Source organism: Marmota monax, unplaced genomic scaffold (genome assembly GCF_021218885.2).
Source record: "Marmota monax isolate L192 unplaced genomic scaffold, Marmota_monax_Labrador192_F-V1.1 WCK01_AAM20220418_F8-fsc00026, whole genome shotgun sequence".
NCBI classification, from domain to species: domain Eukaryota; kingdom Metazoa; phylum Chordata; class Mammalia; order Rodentia; family Sciuridae; genus Marmota; species Marmota monax.
Window position 1 is genome coordinate 11,960,854 of NW_026693108.1, and position 23,338 is coordinate 11,984,191.

At 39.3% G+C, this 23,338-nt stretch overlaps 1 protein-coding gene across 14 annotated transcripts in view; it reads left to right on the forward strand.

Annotated features, from left to right (window-relative positions):
• Window positions 1–23,338, forward strand: part of Dock9 (dedicator of cytokinesis 9) — a 280,827-nt gene that overhangs the window by 78,105 nt on the left and 179,384 nt on the right. The window lies entirely within an intron of this gene.

The following is a 23,338-nucleotide window of genomic DNA, read 5'->3' on the forward strand; positions in this document are numbered from 1 at the left end:
TATAGTGACTTAGATTGCTATACATGTAGGCAAGTAGCATCACCATATTTAGGTTCGAATTAGCACCCATTTTGCCTCTCTTCCTGGAAGCAAGACCACTGCCACAGAGTGTCCCAGGAGAATTCTGAAATGTTCCATTGTGGGGCTGGAATGCATTGGGGAGGTCTTCCCCTTTTAGACTTGTTATTGCTATTTCAGGGAAATTCAAAGGGGAAAAGAGCAGAAATACTGAGTAGGAGGAACCTAAGTAAAGCTGTTGCTACTTTGCTCAAATTTGACTTTTTCCTATAGTTAGAGCTGTCAGTTTGTATTTCTTCGATGGCCTTAGTGAGAAGTAACAACTTTTTTTGCTTTTTAGAAGTTAACATTTATTGTTTTTCGTATTTAAAATACATCTTTATTATAATCCAGACACTACAGAGCAGAATAAAAGGAAAACCAAAAATTACCTGTGACCCCACAACTCAGAAATCATTGCTGCTTCATATGTGGTGTATGTTTTCTGATATTTTTTCTTTGTATATGCAAATATTAGAAATGGGATAATATCCCATAAATAATTCCTGATGCCTTTTTAATTTACTCTTTATTATGGACACTTTCTTATGCCTATAATGTTCTGCTAAAACATAATTTAATATACACATGTTATGTCCATTATAATGTATGTATGTACTAGAAGTTAAAAAAAAATCCTGTTTTTAGGTATTTAGTTGTTGTAAATTAGGATCCTAGAGGGCATTTAGACCCCAAAATACATGTGTGTCTCTCTAATTTTTGTAGGTTAGATTTTAAAGGTAAAGTTGTTGTTAAGGCAGGAGGGAATTTTTAAAAGACCATTTAAGGCATATTGTTTTATTTGTGTGATGATTGATCCAAATTATATTCCTAGCAGTGACTACAAATGTTTGTTTTATATATGGTCATTGCTAACATTTGGGCCAGTTCAAGAGACAGAAGATATACTTTTTAAACTCAATTCTTTGTTATACTTTAAATCCTCTGTTATATTCATTTAAGATATTCTGTTTTGTTTAACTTGTTTATGGTACTTGTTTTACTGTAAGAAGTTTAAATGTATATGTAATACATAGACACTTGTCCTGTGTGATTTCTTCTGGGACATTTATGCTGAGAAATTCCTGTCTGAGCTGAGATATTCACCAGCATTTTCTTTTGTAGTTTATTTGTCCTCCCCCCTGCCCCGCCCCTTCACTCTCTCCAAGGTCAGCAAACTATAGTGTGTGGGACAAATCTGGCCTGCCACTTATTTTTGTAAATTTAGTTTTATTGGCATATGGTTATACTTATTTATTTATATATTGTCTTTGTGTGCTCATACAGTGGAAAGTTGAATCATTATGACAGAGAGCTATCATATTTACTAGATAACTTAAAATATTTGCTAGCTATCTCTTTACAGAAAGTGTGCTGACCACTGCCTTAGTAGATTTAGAATTTATTTGGGTGTATAGTTTAACTGAGGTCCTAATTTGATACTTATTTTTCCTAATCCTATTTGTTGAATAACCCATTCTTTACTCATTGGTCTGTGATTCTACATTTATGATATTTTATATTCTTTTATCTAGTACGCTTTGCTTGAGTACTATTCTGTGTTTTATAAAAGCAAAGTTCTTATCCAGTTGTCAGTTTAATAGCTGTTCAAGAAAAATGGAAACAAATTTAAAGAGGGAGACATAAAATCTACATTTTAAAGATAGAAATGGACTGTACAAGACTGTGAATTAAGTAGTCTTATAAAGCATATGTTGGCTAAGATTTAGAAGCTAAGGGTTAAGGTTTGAGTGCAGAGTTAAATATATTTGTAAATTCATTTCCTTGGGAAATAGCCTGTTCAAAAAGCAGATCAAGATGTCTTTATATGGACTCTGGTGCATTTTGATGAAAGAAGAATTCCATCATGGCAGCTGGATTCTACAATAACCTTGATTCTATACTTTATTGTAATCTGGTCTTTACTAACAGACGGTCTCAGCAAGATAAGAGCAGGGGAGCTACTAGGGTTTCCAGACAAAGTGCACATGTGTCTGCATGAGCTCTGTCTGTATTTTTATAGATGAAGAGTTATAGATATAGTTATAGAGTTTAGTCTTTTATACATTCTACAAATTCTAAATATAATTAATATCCCTTCTCACTTAGATTTTACATGCATATGTGAAGGTTTCTGTGTGAGTATGTGTATATGTGAAAGCACATATGACCGTGTGTTTGTGTCTGTATAGTTTTGCTGTCAGTTAAATTCTAGAATATTGGATGAAGGGGCATTTTACTGGTTTTCAATTGTCCATGAATAATCAATCTGAGGATGCATTTCAATCCCGGTCAAGGAAAGGCACATATTTTGGAAAACACAAATATATGTGACTTGTTAACCTAAGTAGAGGAAATAGCTTGGAGCTATTTGCCAACTGAGGTTTCTTTTCCTCTTCTTGAGTAGATTCTGCCTTGTCAGTGTCTCCATGGTGAGAGTTTGTTTATAGGATTCTCAGATGTGGGCTTGGTGGCAGACTTGTGTGCTAAATAGTTTTACCATTAGGCATGTTTGGTTTTCCTTGTGCCTTTTCTAGGCTTTATGAAATAGGAATCAGTCTTAGAGGTTATTTTTATTTCTCTGTGCTTTATTGTTGAAGAGCAATTGGGTTAGAATCAAACTTTACCCCCTATTTCTGCATTTATCAAATAACCACCTAGTTCCTGGTAATCACAAGGTGATACAATATGAATAAGCCACAATTCTGGTCTCAGAGATTCCGTAAAATTTGCAAGAAGGATGTGGTTGTGATGGAGGTAAGCACAGGTACCAGTAGAACCCACAAGAACTCATGACAGGAGAATTTAACTAGATGAAGGGGTAGTAGAGAAACAGTTCTGCAGAGGAGCAAAGTCCCAGGGAGCAGAACTGAGGCCTTTTTAGAGTTACTAGTAATTCCACAGTGCTGGAGGGGACTTATTGGACTGGAGAACAACTGGGGGGCAGGTAGCAAGGTGCACAAAGACTGGAGAGAGGAGCAGGTACCAGATCACCGTGGGTCTTATTGAAACTTCATTCCTGTATCAGAGGGGAGCCACACACTGAAGGTTTAAACAAGGAAAGACATTGTCAGATTCATTTTTTAAAAGACCATTTAGACTGCTGTATGAATAGTAGATTAAGGAAAGGGGAAGTCTGAAAATAGAACCACTAATGAGGAGCTTGTTCTAACAGGGTGACAGGTGACAGTGGCCTGAATTAAAGTGGTCATGGAGATGGAGAGAAGTACCAGGATTTAAGAGGGAATATAATGAGATCTGGCAATTAAAGCAGAAAGGAAGGAGTTGAGAGTATTTGCATTTCTGTCTTGGACATTCCTAGGGTGCCATGGCTGAACTGGGGACATGAAGGAATGGGTTGAGGGAAGTTGGGATGGAGAGGATTCCATCTGCAGACATGCTATGTGTGAGGTTTTGCATATTGAAATGGAGGCATATCCGAGTCAGTGGAGGATGACTTGAGGATCCCAGCAGAGATGGATATCTGGTAAGGAAGGCACAGGAGCGGAGGTCTGCTGGAAAGGGGCTCAGATATAAAAATGCCCAGGACCCTGGGAAGGGCTTAGGAAAAGGAATTAGAAAAAGTGTGTGGAGTTGTGCGGTCTGTTAGGCCCAGGACAGCCTGCTTTGCATTTAGAAACTGGATTATAGTGAACGAATTACTCAGAGCTTGAAGAAGTTTGCTGGAGAATGTTTAAGCCTCTTGCCTCTAATTTGCCAACACCATCATCTTTATTGTTCATTGAATCCTTTAATAAAATATGTTATATGCCCTTCTAGATGCCACAGAATTCCTAAGTATCCTCTCTGCCCTTCAGAAGGATCTTACGTAGGAGACTGGGGGAAATAACTGATTATTGAATAAAGCCATCTTTTTGCCTGTTACTCCTTCTTTCCCATCCCTCCATCAAAGTAGCTCACATTTATTGGTGTTAACTAGCTATCACTCACTGTCCTAAACTCTTTATGTCTTCCTACTCATTTAATCCTTGTGACAAGCAGTGAGGTGGATACTGTGGTTGCTTAACCTTTATTTTATAGATGAGGATACCAAGGAAGGAAGAAAAGGGCAAACATGCTTAAAGTTGTGCAGTTAGTAAGAGGGCCAGGGTTGGAACCAGTCATTTAATTCCAGAACGGTGTGTTCTTAACCTCTACACAGAGTCCTGCTTGTCAGATTGCATATGCAGTGTAAAGGCTGAGTCAGGTTGCACTGAGAAGCATTCAGAAATGAATGAACCCTGCAACAGCCAAAGAGTAAGAAAAAGACATATACAGATGAATAGGGAGCCTGGTCTAGCTTGGGAAACAACAAAAAAAAATGAACGTTGATAGGGGAAAAAATGCTATATTCTGTGAGAGAGAAAAGGTTTGTGTGAACCTGCTTACCAGGAGTGGCAGAGCAACATTAAGGAGAAGGTGATGTTTGAGCTGGGTTTTAAGGGTAAACAACAGTGTCTGGGAGGTTAGGGTATGGGTGTGGATGGGAGATGTTGCACCTGAAGTGGGGAGCATGTTCTCTGGTGTTCAAGGAAGGCTGAGGAGTTCAGAGCCTGGGGTCAGGATGAGCTAGCTGTTTTGTAGAGAGCTGCCCGTGTGGACTAAGCAGTTTGTGGTCTAGCCTGGAAGGCTGCAGAGGCCCCTCAGGGTGTTTTTAGACCCTTTTGTCATATTGGAGTAGGATCAGGATCAGAAAGGCATAGACTAGGGCTGGGGGGCAGGGATGAAAGCTCTGAGCCCCATGACCCTTCACACCCTAACATTGAGGGGTGGAGGGAAAGGGTCAAATGGAAGGTCAAGATACTTTCTGGAGCTAGAGTTTACTTGACTGTTGCACCCTGAAAGTAGACCAGGGAGCAGGGCATGACATTGCCCAGTCCTCCAACCCATTAATTAGATGCAGACACAAGAGGGGCAGATCCAAGAATAGGTGGTGAGTGGAGAGAATTCCCGAGTTACTGTCAGGCTCCCTGAGTTTGAATGCCCGAGGAGCCTTCAGATCAGATACAGCAGGTTCAGCTTTTGAAGGGCTGTGATGTTTTTCCAAGTTGGAGTCTGTCTTTAAGAAAATAATACAAAATGACAAATGCCAAGTGAGATACAGGACCTTGGGTGAAGGCCCTGCAAAGGAGATCCCGAAGCTTCCCTCACTTGGCCACTGTCTCATAGCAGATATATCAGTCTCCTGGGGCTCTCCCCTCGTGGCTCAATGCCATATCTTGTGTGATGTCAGGAAGGCCCCAGGTTCTTCTATCGCAGCCATCTGCTGGTTGTCATCCTATTTAGACCTTGAGAGTCAGTTCAGGTTACTCTATGGTGCCTGTGGTGTGTCTTCTTATTTTTCTATAAAAAGTACCCTCTTCCTCTTCCTAACGCACAAGAGAAACCAAAAGGAAGAGCCACAGAGGCTCATGTTGTGGGATGAGGGCTCTATTATCACTGTCCCCTCTGGAAAGTGGATGGAAATACACTCTTCTCTATTTAAACCATCTATAGGAATTGGGGGCTTTGTACCTAGGCAATGTAGCACTTCCCATGTTTCCTTTGTTAAAGACTTCTGAGGAGATATTTTGCCTAAATCCTCTCACCTAGAACAAAACATTGGCTGCATTTTAGCCAGCAAAAGAGAGGCAGTACATATAGGTAATTATTTCACTAATAACTTGTGAGTGGCTCGTGATTTTGTGCCCAGCCAAACTGCGGCATTTGGTGGCCCGTACGGGGAACGTCTAAAGCAATGTGTTCTCGTTTTGACTTATTTTGTTTTTATTTCAAGTTGCCTGTTCCTAGAACTTTCTCAGGCAAACTGGGGAAAATGGTTGACTCAAGGTTTGAAGTTGTTCGCCTCCGAAAAATTGTTAGAGGAAAGAGGCACCCCAGTAAGACCAAGAACAGTTAGGACATATGTTGATACAATACAAAAATGTAGCCCATGGCTTTTTAAAGACGAGTTATTAAGTATATCAATGGGACCATCATGGTATCCTGTAGAAGGATTTTTCTTCAACAAGAAAAAGATGGCTAGTTCTGTTTGCTACACTTGTCTAAGATCTTGGTTTCTACAAAGTTCTGATTAATTTACAAAGCTAAAATGTTGAAACATCAACCACTCTTTACTTATTAAGTTACATAAGGTAATATATTTAAACATGTGTGTTTTCATAAATTGGTGAATGGAAAAAAGGTTTAATATTGCTTTGGTCTGTGTCTTTGCTAAAACAAGGTTACTAAGAGTTAAGATTCTATCATGTGTAATTTTTATACAAAGAGTAGAAAAATTTTCAGTTGGGTTTCAATTATAGTATTATAGTATCATAAAAAACATGAAAGTATCTCATCTTATTAAAGTGGAGTAATTTGTCTAAATCAGAAATTTTATAAGGGTTGTTTCAAAATGTGAATTTATAAAAAGGGTTAACAGCTACAAAAGAGATATAAAAAGATTCAAGATGTGAAAATATATTTTAATATAAAGGTTAAAAAAAAAAAGAAATGTTTCTAGATGAGATAATCTCTGTGTGGTGGCTCGTGATTTTGTGCCCAGCCAAACTGCGGCATTAACTTAGGGATCTCCCTCCTCCATCAGTGCCTCATCTTTCTGGTGGCCACCTCCCACCCTAGGTGCTCACAGGCTCCACCTGCCCTCCTTTCTCTTTAACAGTTCTGTGTGTGAATGATCTCAGCTAGATGTTAGGCTCTGGTCTGATTTTATGAAGTCACACTGTTGTATATAGAGCTAACAGACTGATATCTGCCTAAGGGAGTTTGTTAACTAAGGGTGGCACTGGAGGTGATTCTGGGAGGCTTTGGAGCATTTTGTCATTCATTTTCAAACTGCAGAATGAATGGAGTTTGTATGCCAGTGAGCCTCTTTGTGTGACTGTGGGGTTTTATTCTAATTACTGAAGGAAAATGTTATCTCATTTTATTTCTTGCTTTTCTAAATAGGTAACAGTTTTTGCGTTTGATTTTTCTGGAGCAAATTGCAAATGTTTAATCGGGGAAGTCATTGGGCTTTTGGTGAGTGGCCTCCCCATCGTGTCTTGCTCCCTGAAAACTTGTCCTCTACCATACTTCTCTACCAAACTCTCAGAAAGATGACTTTGGAAACCTAGCACCTTGCTTTGGGAAAATTGGCTGCTGTTCTTCTGAAGTGAAAATACCTACAGATTACAAAAGGGAGCCTAAAATCCTGGGGGTTTTGTAAGAGAGAGCACTAAGATGTTGTTTTTTTAATTGAAATCCATGACTACTGGTGCTCTGGATTCTCTGTTCGGAACCAAGTGCTCCATCTTCATGAGGACCTGACAGGGCAGTACAGAAAGTACAGGAGAAAATTGAGAGGAAAGGAAGTTAGTGGGAAGCATCTCCTTCTGTATGTGTTTTCTCCCAAACCCCTCAGTCAGACCAGACCATCTTGTGCTTATAGATCTGATTTGGGGGTCTGGTGGTGTGGGACTTTGAAGGCAGGTAGAGCCTTTAATATTTTAGCTTTGTCCCCCAGATCGGTTTCATTGTCTTATTTTGGGTTCTTCTTTGCCACTGTCGTGGGAGGGTTTCATCCATTCTTCTTTGCCAAATAATAAACAAAGCTATGTTGAAGGTGCCTGGGAAATTTGATGCAATAGAGTTGATGCTGAGTGTCTGTTTTCACTTTTCATCCTCTGTATTTAGCCACCTCTTAAACTGGCTGTTGTGTTACAGAGGATGCAGGCTGCTGTCCAAATCATACTCTCTTGTGACCTATGTTGTAAAACAAGTGGAAACTCTGATAGTTTGTGCAGATGCATGTTTACCTAAAAAATACTGGATACCGTCCAAAGGCAAAGTATGTGGCAATGGTCTTAATTTTAAAAACAATCTCTAGCTGCATCAGTAATTTAAAACCTTAATCATTTTTATAAATTGTAATCACCCTTTCTGTTTAAAAAAAAAAAAAAAACAAACTGAAAAATAAAGAAACATTGAGGGTAAGTTTTAGTCTATCTTGCAGCCCTGGACATGTAGGACTGGCTCAAAGGAGGCAATTAGAGAATTCGGGAAAAGGCCTGAATTTTCCTGAAATGATAAAAGATGATATTGAAACAAGTAAGAGAATTAATTTAAGAATTTCTTCTTTTAAGGAAATGAATTTAAAAGAACAGCTTAAAATTATTTTTGCTTTCCTTCTTAAGAAAGAGTTAATTTATCCTTTCCTTGGTCACATGTGTGTGTTTGTTCATGTTCATAAGCTGCTCCTATGACACATGTTCTGGGCCGGCCAACCACCCTCTGAGCATGTGAACAAGATTAATTAGTTGGAAAGACTGTTGAAGGAACTCAAGGAATTGCCACAATAGATTTTTATTTCCAAACTGTGTATTGTCTGAGCTTTCTGAGCGTATGGCTCTTTTAATTTGGGTTCAGTCTATTTATCACTAAAGTAAAAGGGGGTGTTGATATATCTCCTTGATTTCCTACTCACCTTTTAGCTATGGACAAGTGATTTATGCACCAAAACTGTGATTCTAAGCTTTTTTCCCTTTCCTTCTGTCCCAGGGACGTGACAGCTGTGTTCTCTACCACCCACTCACTGGGTGTTTGGGATCATAAACTGATTTTGATAATAGCTCAAAGTGAAACGTTAATAGGAAGATGAATCTGGTTGCTCAGATTCATAGGCAAATCTTGATGGTGTTGGGTTGTCTATGATAGGCAGCTTGGACTGTAATGGAGAGTAGCTTTGTGCGCCTTGAGTTTAAGCAGTTGGGTTATCAGCAGGTATGTGACCTACCCCCACCCCCAACTATTTTTTTGGGGGGCGGGTTGGAGAATTGAACTCAGGGGTGCTCTACCCCTTTTATTTTTTATTTTGAGACAGGGTCTTGCTAAGTTACCTAAGCTGACTTCAAAATTGCAATCCTCCTGCCTCAGTCTCCCAGCTTGCTGGGATTACAGGCATGGGCCCAATTGTGACCTCCCTTTTGAGAGTGCTATTCTTATAATGTTGGGTAGCAGGTAGATGGAGTGGCTTGGTTGGATTGGCAGGTAGGGAGGTTGGTCAGAGGAAGAGGTGCTGACCAAAACCATACTTCCTGTTACCACAGGTCTTCCTCTTTAATGTATTTTACCAAGTCTCTGGGTCAAAAACTCTTTTTTTAAAAGAGTTTTGGCAGCTGGGCTTGGGACTCTGTGCCTGCATGATTCAGATGGAAACCAAAGCCAGGAATGTTGTAAGTGCACTTGAGGTTAAAAAGGGACTTCAAGTGTTCATCATGTAATTGGTGACAGGCATTTTCCATTTGTCTGTTTGCCTAGACAAACATTTAACTTCACTTGATACCCAGAGAGAGAGCATGATCTGAAACACAAAGATTGGGTAGTTCCTACCTTCAGGGGGCTTCTGTTTCATTTAATGAGATGAGGTATGCATATGGGTGTGTCCAGGCCTTATTGCACCATTGGCTTTTCTCTGGTAGTGCCAACCAGTCACCATCACCTTACCTTAAGGCTTCATTGCCTGCCCAGGTCCCACATGAGCTGTTTTCATGTGTGATTCACCCACAGAGGTCCATCAAGTACAGGGGAAAAGCTGAGGAAAGTGTCTGGTGTGCAGTGTGTTGTCACTTTTGCCACTGTCCTGCTTATATTCCTGGAGTTTGCAGTACTTCTTGGAAAAGCTGGATGGCCTCTGCCTCAGATCCTTGGGACTTAGCAGGGATTTCTTGTATTGGTAAAGGGTGTGGCTGGCCTGTACCACATTTAGGCAGAACAAACCCCTCCCTAACCGCGAGGTTGGAAAGCAGCATACTTCTGAATTGTTCTCCTATGATCCTCACATGGAAATGTTTTCTATTATATAACAAAAATGTACAAAATCAGGGGGTGACCAGAGTATTCCTTACCACCCAGCTTGGATGTTTTGTCCTCATGGGCTGTGAATCTGTAGTGCACAGGCGAGGAGAAAAGAATTCCCACCCAGAAACAGTGAAGGCTGTGCATGGCAGATCCCTGGGAAATAGTCTGATATGGATGAAGGGAGGGTGAGAAGGTAGAGAACAAGAAGGACAGAGTTAAGTTGGTGGTTTTGCAGACAAACCTTATTTCACCTCATTACTGTTGCTTTGATTTCAGATGTGGCAAGCAGCAATCTAGTGGTGAACCAGGAATGTGTTATCACAACCATGTAGAGGTGTCTTCTTTACAGAGATTTTTAGGCAAAGAAATTCTGATTTGGGGGGCCCAGTAGGACTGAGGTGGTCAAATAAAAGCTTTTTTTTTTTTTTTAAAGAAATTTGAACCAAATGAGCTCTTTTTTACCCCTAGTTTTTATATTGTTCATGTTTGGACTGAGGGGTAAGGAACCGTGCCTGAATAACAAGTGGAAAGTGTGATTTCTCTGTGTTCCCGAAGTTCCTCAGATGGACCCCTGGGCAGCACAGACAGGCACCCTGTGAAGTGGTGTGTTCTAGAATAAGTGCCTGTGCTGTCTGTTGCACATATTGACCACACATTCAGGGAGGTCTCTTTCCCCCTTTGTAGGTTGTGGAAGGGGACACACACATTTTGTTTTATTTCTGTTAGGCAGTGGATAATGCATATGGATTGGACTGCACATGTGGAATTTCTTTGGATTTCAGAAGAGCCACTTTTTTTGTGGAAAGCTCTGAGCCTTGCTACTTGTAGAACAATTTAGTTCTAAGTCATATGATATTAAAACATAAACAATAAGACAAAGGGAGGTAAAGGATTAGATTATCCCCTCTAGCTTAGAACTTTTATTTTGAAATCAATTATTAGGATATAGAGATAATGCTTGGATATGTCTTTCCCTCCTTCCCTCCCTCCCTTCCTTCCTTCCTTCCTTCCTTCCTTCCTTCCTTCCTACCTTCCTTCCTTCTTTCTTACTGGGGAGTGAACCCAGAGCCTTGTTCATCCTATACTCTACCACTGAACTATGTCTGCAGCCTAGGATATATGGTAATGCAGGCACCTATAAGGCATAGTCCACTTGGTGTCTGAAATATAATATGGGAAGAGTTAAATAGCTATCTAATATAGTATTGTTCTTAGCTCAAGATGACTGTAGCAGAAGTTAGTAATTCATCCTATATGTACTCAAGATCTGATAAAAGATATGTGACTCCTTTCATCCTTGGGTTCTGAATTGTTCCATGGACACAGTGTGAATAAGGAAGGATTTCATAATTACCATGAGTTACTAAGCTCTCCATCACTGACCAGCATCCTCTTGGTGATGTCATTCATTTTTATTGTTTTAGCCATCACCTGCCTATATGTTGTCTTCTATATCTGCCTCTGAAACCCTGTATCTTATCCCAATGCATTTGTGGCCTTATGTAGTTTTTTTGTGTAAAGCCTTTTAATGGCTTTTCATTTAATTCAGGTTGAAATACAAAACCTAGTCGCCTATCACAACCAACAAGGCTTGTATGATCTGTACCCTGCTTAATCAGGCCCATTGTTTGCTGTACTCCTCTGAACCACCACAGTGAAACCTCATGGACCACCTTTCAGCTCCTCAGACAGGGCAGACTCAAGACCTTTGAATGTTATGTCCCCACACCCTTCAACTTGCACTAGCTTAGTCTTACCCTTCCTTCTAACCATGCTTGTATCTTCCTCCAAGAAGGCTTATATGGCTAGTTAAGCATCTTCTACTTTTCTTTCATTGAACTTATCACAATTGTAAATAAACTAGTAATTGTGTTCCTAGCCGCTTATTGAATGATTACATGGTGCTCTCTAGGCATGCTTGTAGAAATGCTGGACAGTCAGTATATCTCCCAACACTCCTTTCTTCCAGCCCCCCGCCCCCCCCCCCATTGGTGTACATGCTTATCCACCATAGTGTTATTATTTCAGACAATAAATACCCAACATGAGTTTTACATAAGTGAAATAAATTAATAGAGTATCCACAAACAAGGTCTTCCTGTCAAAGATGTTTTGGTTTTGTCTTGTTATGACTTAGAGCAAGTAGACCCCAATAGTTGAGAGCTGTTGTCCTTCTAGCAGTCACTGGATTCATATTTTAGTGACTTTCCCCCATGTGTACCTTTCTTTAGATCACTTGGATCATTTACACAATATCCTTTTTGTAAAATGGTAATGGCTATACACCTCATTAACTTCTTATATGTTTTTACTTGTTTAAAACTTAATGTGAAAAGAAATGAAAATCTCAGTGTTTAATGTTGTTGAACTTCTAGAATGTACTGTTGCAAAATATATTTTTGACACAAAAATTAATTACCATATATAGGACCTAGATTTTTTCTGAACATGTTCCTAGTTTTTTTTTTCCTCCAGAAGTTATACAAAAGAATGTGTGGACTGTTGGTGGGATTGTAAATTAGTATAACCACGTATTATTATAATTAGTATAACCACTTCTGCAGAAGACATAGAACCACCATAAGACCCTGCTGTACCCTTCATTGCTTGTTATTTATCCTAAAGAATTAAAGTCATCATACTACAGTGATACATGCATAGCCGTGCTTATAGCAGCACAATTCACAATAGACACACTATAGAACCAGCCTAGGTATTCACCAACAAATTAATGGATAAAGAAGATGTGGTAAATGTACACAATGTAATTTTATTCAGCCATAAAGAAAAATGAAATTATGTCATTTGCAGGAAAATGGATGGAACTTGAGGCCATTATATTAAGTGAAATAAGCTGGGTCAAGAGTTGTATGTTTTCTCTCATATTTGGAAGCTGTAGAGTAAACAGGAAAAGAAAGGTGGGAGGATCTCATGAAAGTCAAAGTGAGATCAGTAGAGGGAAAGGACCAGAAGGTGGGATGTTGGAAGGGAGGGAGAAAGTACTGGCGAGTGATATTGACAAAATTATATTGTTATATTGTGTGTGAATATGTAACAACAAATCCCATCATTATGTACCATTATGTTTTCTGCCAAGGTAGGCAGAATCCGGAGCCCTTCTATGCCGCAGTCTGGCTGGGCACAAAATCACGAGCCACCACAGCCTTGTAGATTCAAACAGCAACTTTATTCCCGAACTCACACCGGCACTCTACAAACACGTTCTGGGGAAATCCACGTTCTCCGCCCAATTCACGTTCTGGGCGAAATCCCAAATACTCTCTGAATCCCGCGAGAACTCAACGGGAACTCAAGGAGCAGGCGCGCCTGAGGCAGCAGGATACGCCCTATTCCCAGCAGGATACACCTTAAACCTGGAACCATCCTAAACCCGGATTGTCCTAAACCAGGAACGCCCTAAACCCTGATCCGCCCTGATCCTTGAGCAAGGTAACCTTACATGCAATGACACTGCAAATGACCTGGGTCATGCCATGGGTCATTCTTACTTAGCAATGGCCCTCAGCACTTCTACATCAGTCTCCATCCTAGGAGAGGTTGTGGGAGTCCCAGCATCTGTTGGTCCTTTTGTGCATGGCCTCCCACCAGCAGTGGGCATTCCATTCTGGACTTTTTTTTTTTTAAAGTAAAAGTTGCTTCTTTGACTTTTAAAAATTTTTAAAGCATCAATTTAATTTTTGTTCTTTTAGGGCCACTTGACACCAATACAATTATTATTTATTCTCTAAGAACCAACTTTGCAAGGAGCTCTTCCTTTGATCACCCATTTGCTTCTTTGGTCATTTGATTGTCTCCCTCCTAGTGAGTTCTTAAAAATGCCATTTATAATTTTAAAAATGTGTGTGTGTGTGTGTGTGTGTGTGTTAATAGCTTTTCTTCATGAAGCAGTGTTAGTTAAAGGTTAATGTTACGGTTTGGTTTTGTATTTTGGTATTGTTGGGCAAAATTACTATTAGAAACCAATGACAAAGCCCTTGTGCCATTTAATTGCTGGACAAAGGACAAAGAGACTATTGGATTCTATATAGAGCAAAGAATATTTTTGGCTCACAGATTTCTTCTTCATTATGAGAAACCACTAAAATCTCTCCCCCAGCATTCATCAGGGTACAGTGCTCAGAGCAGGCCTAGTCCAGGGCCGTGTGCGTAGCAGTCCCCTTTCACCATGCAATTGTTATGTTGCCTGTATGTGCAAACTCTTGTGAAGGTCGAAATTGGGACTAGTCATAAACTTAAGCTGTGATTTTGTAGAATGTTGTCACAATAAACTGAGAGGTTATCTATTCTACTGCCATATTTTACTGATAGTTGGAGGGCACTAACATCTGGCTTTTAATCCAGCTTGGTGGGTTGGGACACTTTCATGTTGTTTTGTCTTAGTCTCTGAGTAGTGGGAAGGAGGTCACACAGAACTGAACTATTGGAAAGTCACTGTCTTCCTGAAAGAGTTCCTTTTACTCTTCATTGTTTGACAAAATCTTGCCTACCCTATATAAGGCCTTGCTTTTCAAGTGTGCTGCAGCATGCTTGAAGGCGCACCTGAAAGGCCCACCTGCCTGCTTTTCTCATCATGGTTTGTCCATGCTGTTTGCTTTTCTCCAAGATGATAAGCCATTCATACCTTTTCAGGTTTGAGTAATTCTTGTTAAAACAATAAGATTTGTAAAGTAAATAATTCCTCTTTCTAGGATCAGTTAAAAAAAAAAAACTTCCATGTCTAATCTCCCAAAGATTTCTGTGACGTAGGTCAAAGGCAAGTATTATTGTGCTTAGGAGCACAGACACAGCATCATAGGGCAGGTGGATTGTTTCTCAGGGCACACAGTGAGATAATAATATAGGTAGGGATGGTTGATTCAAGAATTATGATTTTGCAGTCTCATACTTGGTCCATAATGATTGAGTATCCCCTATTGTTTTTGTAGATAACCAAAAGATTGATATTCCTGGTTATTTTAGCAAAATTATCTTTATTACTACATCTGCTATGGAAGAAAGGCCTGCTTTGAATTTCCTTTAAAGCTGGTAGAACCCAGTCTCCTGACCACAGAATACACCTCTCTTTATTTTAACTCCATCTACCTTTCTGACTTTCCCCTCTCTCTTCTCCTTTTCTGTGCTTCGGGTGCTACTTCACCCAAAGTCTTGCCAATCACACTGTGCTCCTCTAACCCTCCAGGCCTTTCTGGATAGGTAGTTCTTTTTCCCTTGAGTGCCTTTTATTCTTTTCATTGCTTGGCAAAATCTTGCCTATCCTTTAAGGTTTTGCTTTTCAAGTGTGCCCCAGCACATTTAAAGGACCAATAGCATCAGCACCCAGGTAGCTAATTAGAAGGATTCTCAGCTGCATTCCACATCTTTGAATCAGATGCACTGAGTAGCATGGGAGGGAGGTGGATGGCAGCTCAGAGGAAGGGTTGGGGGAAACCTGGGTCCCCTTAGAGGTCAGTGCTCCCATGTAGACCTCCATAGCTCAATCACCCTACAGAGGATTAGAAGAGAGCTCAACAGCCTATTTTAACAGGTTCATTCAGTGATTCTGACATGATGGAGCTTGGAAACACCACTTTAATAACTGTTCAAATGACCCCTCATCTCCACTTTTGTAAGGTAGTAATTGGGCAAGGAAGGCTAACTGCTATAACCAAATTACAGTAACTTCACACTCTCACTGTTTTTCTCACTGGCTCTAAGACCCCATGAAGTGTCCATTGGGTGGCCTTTCATGTGATGATTCAAGAAAGTAGTTTCCTTATATCTGTGGTTGTTCCACTGTTAGGCACTCCCTGAAGGCCTCCTCTGGATTCCCTGCGTTCAGTGCCCCCAGATGGAGGGTGGGAGAGCAAGGTTGACTTAGCAGCATGTTTTATGACCACACCTATACTTTGCTATCCTAGTTTTTTTTTACATTTCCTTTGGCTGGAGCCTAATTATATAATTTCAACCTAATTGCCAAGGAAATTAGAAAATGTTTTCTTTTTGCCTAAGAAAAAGCAACAGAACTGGGGACCTTGTAGTGTAGCACTATCCAATAAAATTTAATATTTTTACATATGTGATTGTACATGTAAACTTGTATATATATTTATACCTATATTTATAATTACATTTGTAATTATATATTTCCTGATAGGTACATATAAAAAATTTTTTAAAAGTTTGTATGGATTTTAATAATATATTTTGTTAAACCTAGTAAATTCAAAATGCTATTCAACTTGTAATTAATAAGATATTTTACATTGTTTGTCATATAATCTTTGAATTCCAGAGTGTATAGCACCTCAAGATTTGCTAGCTTAATACTGAGTGGCTCTATGTAGCTAGTAGCTACCATAATGGACCCCGCAGGTCCAGCCAATTCCTGCCACAGTTGGTATTGAGATTGTCTATTTGTGTTCCTTTTAGACTAACTTTATTTTTTTTTTATTTTTTTATTTTTTGGGTGCTGGGGATTGAACCCAGGGCCTTGTGCATATGAGACAAGCACTCTACCAACTGAGCTATAGCCCCAGCCCCTAGACTAACTTTAGACACTTTCTCCCCCACTAAGTTGTGTGTTCCTTATGTCTCTTGTGTCTCATAGAGCACAGTGCTCTGTGGTTAAGGAATGCTTGCTGACTGATTTGAGCATCAAGTGTTGAAAACATGAATGAATTAATCATTAAATACAGGAGAGCATTCATTTTAGTTCTTAGATTACTTTGGTGAAAATTCATAAGGATTCTATTTTGTAATAGTGTTGGTTTTACAGAATGTGGCAAAATTATTGTCATGGCGGAGGATAAAATGAGCCCTATTAACATTGGAACTAACGTGTGTCATTGAACTGCAGAGTTTGGAAAAGAGCTTGATCAGATGATGTTTTTTTCTTTTTGTGGACATGTGTCACAGAGATAAGAGGCAACCTGGGGGGTGGTACATTAGCTTGGGGGTGCCTGATTGGCTAAAATTTTTGGTCCCCCCCTCCAATGACTACCTATGGTAGTGATGCTGCAGTTATTTCATAATGAAATGCTGGGGAAAATGTTGTTTTAACATTATCTCAGTTTTAAAATGCTGCCAAATAAAACTTATTTAAAAGTTTTTATTTTACTATCTTGTTTTTGAGTGTGATGCCAGGGAACAGACAAGTTCATTAAAGTTATATGGATAAAACATAAAGTTATATGGATTTTATATGGATAAAATCTGAGTAACAGATTCTGTTGAAAGGAAAATAATAGTACATTAAGCTTGTAACATCGGATGGTACATTTATTTTTTCATTACAGACCTAATTGCAATGAATGAAGGAGGATGCATATGGAGGATGTGACTTTGGCATTTTATTCCTCTTATGGTGGGGAGAAAGGAAATCCTTAGCTTTTCTCCAAATAGATTGCTTCATTGCTTTTAGTCAGGATTGGTCATAAATTTGAACTTGACTGAAAGCTTGTAACTCACAAATACCTTGCAAGAAAGGTATTTGTGACAGGATTGCAGACAACAAAATGCGAGGGTTGGTTTTGCTCTAGACCCTCTTACGAAAAGTATACTGCTAAACAGGTATTTCCTATGTGATCACACCATTGAAAATATGTGAGGGATGTGTGATGCTTGTACTGTTCTGTAGGTCCTTTACTATAGGTTGAAAACGAAAAGTGTTTTTTCTTGGGGATGGTGGAATAATGGGGAGGTGGGAGATTGGTGATTTGGGCAGAAGAAACCTCCACAAAGTTCTCTTCTTTCCAGAGAGGTTTGCTGAATAGAAAATGATCACTCATGAGTGAGTAGAAATCTTCTATGACATTTAAATAAGCAGGCTAAGATGTGTGATCCATCCTGGGGAGGAGATTAAACTTCTGGCTTTAATCTCCAGCCCAGTCTGCCCATTTTCAGCCAAATACCACCATTTGTGTTAGACCTGTGCAGAGATATTGCTGGGAACTCAGGATCTGTGGTATGGGTATTTTTTTTTTTTAAACCATAAGTTATCTTAAGATCAGTGGTTCTGAAACATAGGGTAGTAAAAGCCTGCATCATACTTGTCACCTGGGTGTCCCTAGAAGCAGTCCAAGGAGTTTCTGGGGAAGGAATGGGTTCCACTCAGGACAGGTGGTGTCTTTAGTGTAGGTGACAGAAGATTTTCAGCATGTGCCAGTCACGCAGAGATACATTTAAGAAAACAGATACATATTTAAGGGAGGATCTGGGCTATCTCTAAAGAGACATGCTTTTTGAGGTAAAGCAAGGGATACATATTTAAGGGAGAATGCTGCCTATCTTGAGTGGGAGACATGCTTTTGGGGTTCCAGACTCCTCTTTAAAGGAAACTTGGTGAGGTGTGGGTATAGTGAGCTATGTGGAGATGACACCAGTCTGTTGATCACAGGACAGTTTTTGGTAGTCTGGTTATTCTCAGGATCCTTAGGATGATGTGTTCTCCATGATCTGACCAATAGGTGATTTTGGAACGTCTCCTATATTATAAGTTTCTTAAAATATTGCATCATTTTTTGATTAATCTTTTTATTGGTGCTAATTAATAGTGCACATAGTAATTTTTGTAAGAGGGTAAATTGGCAGTAACTTTAAGATATACAGATTTCCCAGGAATTTGGGAATGACAGGCCTGGGAGAGAATTTGGCTGGGGAGTAAGAGTTCTGGAAAGGGATGTGAAGCTTTAAATTAAAATTCTATTTCCTTATCCTTCTTTTATTTCCTTTCTACTTATTTTTAAATTTCTTCTCTCCTACATTTTGGGGAACTATGAAAAAATGGGCCTCAATTCAAGATTCCACTTCAGAAGGTCCAGGTGGGATCTTGAAATCTATGTCATTATTATTATTTTAAATCTCTTGCAATGACTAGCTGCACAGTTGGGCTTGACACCTCTTTAGGACAGGATCTTGCCTGACCTCATTTCAACTGAACTACATGGCAGGAAGACATTCTTCAGGACTGAGCATTCCTGGGGCCTTGTGAAGAAAAGCCTTCAAGCTGAGCCTTCAGAGGTGAGCAGGCATCTGAAGAGAGAGACGGGAATATTCCAGATTGACAGCATTTCTGGAGACAGGAAGGTGAGGCATGAGGAGGCAACACATGCAGTGTCCTTGGTGTAGGGAGTGCTGTGGAGATCCAGGGGAGACTGCCCACAGTCCAGCCTCCTCTCCCCTGAGGCTGTGGGTGAAGGGCTGACCCTGCCAGTGATGTATATGAGTAGCTGGGCATTTGGAGAAGTGTCCTGCCCAGGGAGCTGGACCCCTGATGTACTGTCTTGTTCTTCCTTTCTTCTTTTGAGAAGTTAGCTGAAAAGGAAGGTCTTTCTGCTGTTACTCCTCAAGACCCCTTTCCCTTATAGCATTCCCTACTTCAGCCATTAGGAAGTTCACCTGTCTGTGGAACAGAAAATAAAAAGGTTTCAATAGAGTGGGGTTTGAGTTATTTGCCCAGATTGTCCCAGAGATATTACATTCCTTCTAAGGGAGAAGCGCTTATGTTGAGTTTTAGTTTTAAGTTTTTCAAGTTGTAGAAGCTGGTCATTTGTAGCTTCAAAGATTGGTTGATTTTATCTTCATGGCCAAGGAAAGTAAAAATTACCTCTCAATAATATGTTTAGAATGATTTTGTCATATAAGAGCTCTTGACTGGGTCAACTAGTTCTTTATCTTCTGTGCATCAGAATTATCATTTGTAAAATAAAACACTTATTTCCGGGTCCTTGGAGGAATAGAATGCTTACCCCTCACCTGACAGACAGCAAGCCCTAGTGGGACCTGAGCAAAAGGAAAACATCTAGTCACACCTCTCCTACTTTATCTCAAGTTTGATTTGTCATCGTGGCTTTTGTGAATGCTAATTTTGATATTTTACTTAGAAATCAATTAAAGCATTATTATTTTGATTGCTGAATTTTTTAATGCTCTTATAAATTTTGTTCCTTAAGTGAGTACATTGCTCACCCAGCCCTAGAGGAAGCACCATGTAAGCATTAGCTACTTTCATGCATTATTTTCAGGTATTTCCCAAATGATATAAATGGCTTTGAAATTTAAAAAAAAAATGTGTTTAAAGTAATTCATGCTTATTAAGGAATGTTTTTAAAATACAGAAAAGTAGAATGAAATATGGAACAAATGACTTATTTTTCTATCATTATTAGCATTCAATTTCAATTATTATATCCTGTTATCTCCTCATATTTTCAGGCCCTAGAAAACTTGCCAATATTCCTTATGGCTCCCTTAAGGTAAAGTATGCTTAGAAGGGAGAAAAGATTGTATTTGATCCTGAACTTAAAATATTCACATCTGTTTAACTACCAAGTTTAAGGTTAATTTTGAAACATAATGAACTTAGGGTAAGCTATTTAATTTATATAAGTACCAGTTTCTGTAAACAATAACACCTAGTGTTATATTGCAAGGGTTAAATTGAATTAAATGAGAATGTGTGTCAAATGCCTGGGGCTTGGTAAATGTTGTCTTTACTCATCTCTTCTATGGTTATAGTAAAAATAATAAGTATTGACTGATTTCCTGCTTTAGGTCTTGCTAGAACATAAATGAAAGCATTTGTCTAGAGAGTTCCTCAAGGCCTTATGTAACAGTAGAAGCCCCATTTATTTTGTATTTAACTTGCTACTTTTGAAATAATAGAAAGGCTTTAAGACATGGTCCTTCATGTGGAAAGACCAGTGGAATAGTTATAATCCACTGATTTTACAGAGTTTGATAATCACCTCACTTTCTTTTTTAATCATACTTTTCCTGAATACCCCCACCTCCTATTAAGGGGGGAAAGATGAAGCTCATTCTGTCGTATGTATTAGTTTTTTAAACATTTATTTCAAACGACAAATAATAATTATATATATATATATATATATATATATATATATATATATATTTATGGGGTCCAATGTGATTTTTCAAAATTTTTTTTAAATTTATTTTTTAGTTGTAGTTGAACACAATACCTTCATTTTATTTATTTATTTTTATGTGGTGCTGAGGATCGAACCCAGGGCCTTGCACATGCTAGGTGAGCACTCTGCCGCTGAGCCACAACCCCAGCTCCAATGTGATGTTTTGATACATGTTTATATTGTGGAATGACCAAAAAAAAAAAAAATTAGCATATCCATCACCTCATATTTCTATTAATATTTCTTTGTGGCAAGACAACATTTAAAATCTGAACTCCAAGGAATTTTGAAATAATCTAGAAATGTTAATAGCTTTAGTAAATGAATAAAGATTGTTGCAGCCCCATTACCACCATCACCACCATCATCACCATCACCATCACCACCACCACCACCACCACCACCACCACCACCACCACCATCCTCCTCATCATCATTGGTTTCTAGGGTATATAGTGTATGTTTTGATTTGGCAGCTATCAGAAGGGAAGCTTTAAGTGACAGGAATGGAATAAGCTGGCAGGGGTCATATGATTCTGATTATTCCCAGGAGGCACAGGTCATGGCAATCAGCTATTGCACCGGAGGAGCAGAGAGGACAGGCCTCCAGGGGAACTCTGGGCACCTACTTCTGCACAAAGGAAAAGGGGGAAGGCTAAAGGGGAAAGTCCACTGCGTGGAAACTTTGCATAAGGGAAACTTTGCATAATGACCTTTCTTGAACTCACCTTCCCCTTAAGCTGCATTTATATGTTCAACTCCAGTCACCTTTATTTGCAGCCTATCAGTGAAGAAATTCATTTAGTGTATTTACCTATTTTTATAGGCTCTGGGATACAAGGGAGTATAACTTCTCAGGACATGTTGCCCAGGAATAACAGCATGTGAGCCCCTTCAGACTAGCTCTGATTTCTGTTCCTGGGCAGTCTCTTACAGGAAACCGGTTACAATGAGTGTGGAGGAAATGGCAGGCCCTCCTTTAGGCAACAGAATGAGAAGAGATGCATCATCTTTGCTGCTGATGATATTTCCTTATGGAGATGCTTTTAAAATGAGGGGACTTCCCAATTATTGTTAGGGAACTGGTATTACTGCCCACAGTCATTGTCTTCTAAATGCAAGCTAAATTCAACCAAAAGTGTTAAAGGAAATGTTACAGTCCTTTATGCAAAGTTTCCATGCAGTGGACTTTCCCCTTTAGCCTTCCCCCTTTTCCTTTGTGCAGAAGTAGGTGCCCAGAGTTCCCCTGGAGGCCTGTCCTCTCTGCTCCTCCGATGCAATAGCTGATTGCCATGACCTGTGCCTCCTGGGAGTAATCAGAATCATGTGACCCCTGCCAGCTTATTCCATTCCTGTCACTTATAAATCAGTCTTCCAGCTTTGCCCCTTGTAACACCCGATGGAACTTGCCTTAGGTAAATTTAACAGACACAAATAGAGATTTTACATAGCCAATAAACTTAGAGGCTGGTAATTTGTGCTTTTCATTATGGTACCTTGGGAAGTGGACATGGGAAGGAGTAAAATAATGAACATTTGTCTTCCATTTATATGTGAATGATACACTTTTTAAAGGAAGGAAACCTTGAGTGTTTTTAAAAAAAATTTTGATTTTTTTTCCCATCAAGAACATGTCTGTAACCCTTAACCTCAGTATTTGTGATATAGAATAAAATTAGAAAATTCAAGCTAATGTGAACTCCTCTGAGGTTTGGGTCTTTGATAAGTTATAACAAGGTGATGAAGCTTTATCATTTGTTCTGTAAGTAAACATTTAGGCATTGCCTACTGCGCACATAGTACAGGACAAAGCCCCCACCCTCCTTTTCCAGTGTTTAAAGCTGCCAAAGGGTGGCATGTAATTCCAAACATGGTTGAGGCTGGGTTTCAGTAACCTGTCCTGGGAGCTTATTTTGGAGAAACATTCCATGCACATTATATATTCCTTAGCTTTGTAGAAACCTGTCTCTAAAATAAGTGATTGACTCTGTTAGCCAAATTAGTATTATCATGATCAAAATACATTGATAGTTTACAGAAAAAATCTTGGTGTCCAGAGATTTAGCCCAGTGGTAGAGTGCTTGCCTAGCATGCATGAGGCCCTGATCTAATTTCCATTACTGCAAAGAAAAAGAGGAAAAAAAGAAAAAAAAAGAGTCCTCTTATTTCCCAACCAAGGAGATCTTGAGCCTTCAGTAAATTCATTTGACCATTTTTTTGTTGTTGTTGTCGTTGTTGTTGTTTTTTAAGCACCTACTTTGCTTTAGGACTTGGAGATAGGGCATTGGACATAATGGGCAATTGCCTTTACAGACTTAACAGAGCTGCTTTTTCCAGGAGTATTAAGCAAATTAAAAAAATAGAATATAGAATGCTAGATGGTGACAGAGGCTACAGAAAAATAATGTAGGGAAAGTCGGGGATAGTGTTACAGTTGGGGCTCTCGATATGGAGAAGCCTCCTGAATATTCTTCAGCAGCAGGCAAAACCTTCTGGACACAGTGGGACACCTC